We start from the raw sequence: 5,034 nt of genomic DNA on the forward strand, positions 1-5,034 counted from the left end.
AGATCATCATGAACTGCTTTTTGAATGATAGTAAAAGGAAGGAGATTGTATAGAGGGAAAGGAAAACATATTCCTTAATGGAAAATACACTATGGATGAGATTACAGAAGGAAATTTGATTGAATGAAAGACCTAAAGACCTAAGGGATGCAGACCCAATGATGACTTCAGTGCGATCTTGTCTACACAAGAGTAAAGTGCTGTTGCTGCTTCATCATCAAACTGTGCAGTTTCTACCATCAAAAGTGCCCTTCTAACCTGAGTTGGATACTGGATTCATTTTACGTCGGCCAGCAAGACTGATGCTCATCAACATAGTTTAACACCTTTGGGTGACAGTGATGTCCTCAATCAGTATCTGTCCCTATTCCATTGGAGGAATATAGAGAACTTCCTTTAACAACCCTGCCTGTTTGCATCCTTGCAACCTTTTGGGTGACCATCATTGATTGAGGCATTCGACTTGTCATAACCTCATCTGAGGGGACTGACAAAGTTCGGATCAAGGAGGTGGGATCGAACTCTGCTAAATCTTCTTCAAGAACATTGATTGTTTGATCATTAGGCTGTTGTTCTATCCCTATCTTGACTTGCCCTGCGTTTATTAGGTCTTGGATTGCATGCTTGAGGTGTATGCACCTATTAGTGTGATGACCATTTTGTTCATGGTAGTGGCAATATAAAGTTGGCTTCTACTAGGTGGGTAAATTAGTCATATCCACATACTGAGGCGGCACCACATTCAGCATTCCTTCCTTCTTTAATTTGAAGAAAAGGTGGATAGGAGTCATGTTGCCAAAAGTGAGTTCTCTTTAAGGGAGTATCCATCCAGCTTGAATCACCAGAGGGGGAGTGAGGACTATTTTATCTTGAACTTCAGTGCATCGGGTGAAACCAATCGCGTTCATTTCTCGACCTTCTCCTTTTACTCCTTCAGAGTTTCTGTCTGAGTAAGTCTTGGAAACTTCTCTCACCACACCTTGGGTTGTCTCCCTTTTGCATGGCTCATTGGTAACCGTGGATGTTTCAGGAAGCTTGGGTCATTGGGGGTAGAGATAATCATGATATTTTCCATACGAGTTCTCCAGGATTATCTCTACCTGTTCTACTTTCGTTAGACGGCTCTACATTTTTGTGGCCTTCTCTTTAAACCTTGTGATGAAATTGGATAACCCTTCATTCGGCCCTTGCCTTAGGGTTTCTAACTCATGTCGAGTAACATCCACTTCGGTGTTATATGAATACTGCTTATTGAAAGCCTTCACAGTTGCCAATCAAGTCTGAGTTTGAGTCTGGTCTAGTTATGTCAGCCATCTTAAAGCCGGTCCAACCAATAAGTAGTGAAAAGATTGACCCGTGTGATTCTCTGTAAGATTCCAGGTTTTGGCCGTAGTTGTGAAAATCTCGAGGTGGGACTTAGGGTCTCCAGTTCCATTAAACTGGTCGCGCTCCCATTCAAAATCTTCTGGTATCTTTTCTTCCAGACAATACACCAAGTCATTTTTGAGCTTCTCACGAGTCATACCTTTGATAGCGACTTCAGGTTTCAAAACTCTCTCTCTCGTCTGATGCTCCCTTTCAGTCTCAAGATTCCTCTAGGATGTGTTGGTTGTGGTGACTTCCTTCTCTTCCATCACAATCTTGGCGGGTACCCTAGACATTATCAGGGCTACCTTGGGGGTTATAGGTTGAGTGTGCTCCAACACTTCAAAAGTATACATTGCATTTCCTTGGGACTAGGCTTGCACTATCTGCAAAGTTTGTTTCATCAACTGCTTCATTTTTGTTATCTCTTGCTGCATGTGATTCATCCATTGATTCTATATTTCTTCTGACGGGCCGGCATATGATGGATCCATGGTGCCCACACTGGGTGATGACCTTAATGGACTCTGCCTGAGTCGAGGAATGGAAGTACTTAAGACCTCTAGGGACCAGAACGGACCAATTTGGGTTAGCCCATTGTCATGACGGGCCCACATGGATAACAAGAATTATTCTTGATGTGAATTATACTTCACAAAAGTAAGAAAAACTTATAGGACTTGAAAAGATTTTTTTATTATTTTTTTCGTTATTATTTATATCAAAATATATATACAAACAAGGTTAGTCTACAACAATTCACCTTTGACCTCTTGATTCCATCCTATTCAGGTAATCAATGGTGTAATTACACCAACACCAAGGATTAATCAGGAAATACCCTTATAATCTCAAAATTGATGTAGTGACACCATAAATCTTTCGTTGTTCGATGGTTTTTTTAAGGCTAAATTCAAATTGTCACACAGCAATAAACAGAATGGCCTAATTAAGAATTTCTTTGCGGTCTATCCTTTGCTAATATGGAATGCCTTGCATTGCGGGATAACCAGAGCTCCATCGTTGACGTACTATATTAGATGGTGTATCATTCTCCAAGGGACAATCGAGGCCACATTTGTTTTTATACGCTAATCAAAATAGATATGTCGCTTTTGATGAGGGACTATTAAGGGACAATAGAGCTCTTTTCCATGACAGGCAATCCATATTAGGAGGGATATATCACTCAGAATCTCGCTTACAGTCCTAAACAGACTATGTTAGCTTGTGATGTATCCTAGTCGTATATGGTCTAATTTCCTACATGATGCATGCAATAAGTAGGTTGATAGGACAGAACAAGGTTACCTTTGACAGAACCAATATACCTATCATTTTACGTGAGTCATGGGTACGTGGTCCTTTTTATATACCTAGGGAATATATCACGCGATCTCAGAGTAATCAACTTATTGCCCTTTTTGGGTAGCGAAAGTATCCCATGACACACTAGTGAATACCCTCGTCGATGATTCTAAACCCATAAGGTAAATATCAAGGGCTGACTTTGCTGCGAATTACCCATGACTACACATAGGGTCCAACAACTAACCACAGGGCTAACGAGGCCAAATGTGTTCTCATGCCGTGTGTGTGTGCATGATAGTGGTGCAAGAAGCGGCCATCATCTAATCTCAGAGGACTTAGTATGATGTGTGCCACCTCCCCGGGAGTAGAGGCACAACACAGAGTACCCTCGTCTTTTGATTTCACTTTGAACATGATGTATGATGCAGTTAATACAATAAGGGGTTAGCCAAACATGGTATCAATCAAACAATGAATAAGGGAGAAAATTCTTACGTTCAATAGTAGCATATAGTATTGAAAGCTTGACCATTAATCCCCAGCAGAGTTGCCACTGTGAGGATCCATACCCGCCGTGCCGCAACAGGTGGGGCTTTTTGTTGCTCCATGATGGAGAGAGAGAGAAGGAGTCTTCTTGATGTCAATTATCGGGGGGTGGGGTTTTTTGTTGCTTCTCGTGTAGTCCTGTGAAGGGCTACATGATTCCGTTTGGTCTGATCAAAGATTCGGGGTAAGTAGTCAGGTCTTTCTACTAGATGCTGGTTTTCAAATATTCTCTCTTTATGAACGTCCTATACCCACATATATGGCTAAATAAAGATGCACAAACTATTTAAATAAATTAAACTATGTTATACTAACTACTATGTACATTATACAGGGATGCTTAAGAGTCTACATTGTGCAACATTGTGCAAAAATTTAATGTTAACGGTAAAAATTTAAACTTATACGCTTTAAACCAATGCAATTATGAAAAATGCAATGTGAAAGACGTCCCCCTGGCTCAGGTGGAGACAAATGATTGACTTTGTCCTTTGTCGGACAGAGTTACAACTTATAAGTGTTGAATCTTTAGGTTTTGGATAGAATAACGACATTGTAAGGTTTTAGGAGTTGAATCCCTGACTCTCGGATAGAATGGCTACGCCATAGGGGGATTCCTGATGTAACGCCCCCAGAACCACCCTAGTGGGTTAAGGACATTGACGGTCCACAAGATCGTTTATGTCAAGGAGATATGAACTGGAGTAGAACAAAAACACAAACACATGTCTAAAATGTATAGATTAAGACTTCAACTAAAGTAGGATAGTTAAACTAAGCTATTACAATTTCCAAATTAAGCTTAAAATTCTGAAATAAATGTTACAATCTCCAAAATTAAATTAAACTCAAAAAAATTATAAGTTCTTCTAAAATTGAAAGAAAGTGTAAAGGTTCTAATCGTAGTTGTCCTCTTCTAATCCGAATGCATCGTCCTCTTGAACCTCCTCCTCTAATACATCCTCACATCCAGGTTCATTAAAGTTGTTCATCTGAAAGGTTGTTACACCTGCACCTGAAATATATCCTATGACCTTGAACTTAAATTACTATTATAAGTGTCCCCTCGAAGTCCTGGAAGTACGGGTCAAAGCCCTACAACTTTCCTTGGGATTTGAGCCCTGACAGTAGTAACGGAGTCACAAACGAACTCACTAGACTAGTTCTATCCATGGATATATCCGTATTATTTTTTGCCCTTTTGAAGTATTCTGTGTGGGACCCACGTCCCCGTGTCCCGGACACCATAACTAGACTTTCGGACAAGAAGGACTCTCACCTTTACCTTCTTATAGCTAGTTGAGCCATGAAAGTGGGTCCACAAGACTTAACTTAAATAAATAATGAGTTCTTTTATTTTAGCTTGAACCAAATAAACCATAAGAACTAATATGCTTTATAGGACTTAGGGTAGACCCAAACATGTCCTAACTAAATAGGCTAATTAGGAGGTGACCTTGGCCAAACAAGCCCTAGGGCCTCTTTTGACCTTTAAAAGATAAGACTAACCTCATATTCTCCTATCTCTTCCCCTCCAAGCCAAATCGTGGAGGAGAAGAGACAAGGAAGAAGAAGAAGGAGAAGTAGGAAGAGGAATGAGAGGGGAAGGGAAGAAGATAGAAGGCATGCCAAAGAGGTTGGCTGCCCTACCTTCCCTCCTGTTGCTCGATCAAGGCTTGAAGATAAGAAGAAAAAGGGAAGAAGGAGAAGAAGAGAAGGAAGGAAAGGAAGAGAAGGTGGATCTTCAAGGTTGGCTAGGGCTAGGATTGGAGCTCCACTCACCAAGGTATGACCTAACTCTTGTTACATCCC

Source organism: Telopea speciosissima, chromosome 8 (assembly GCF_018873765.1).
Source record: "Telopea speciosissima isolate NSW1024214 ecotype Mountain lineage chromosome 8, Tspe_v1, whole genome shotgun sequence".
Taxonomy (NCBI): Eukaryota; Viridiplantae; Streptophyta; class Magnoliopsida; order Proteales; family Proteaceae; genus Telopea; species Telopea speciosissima.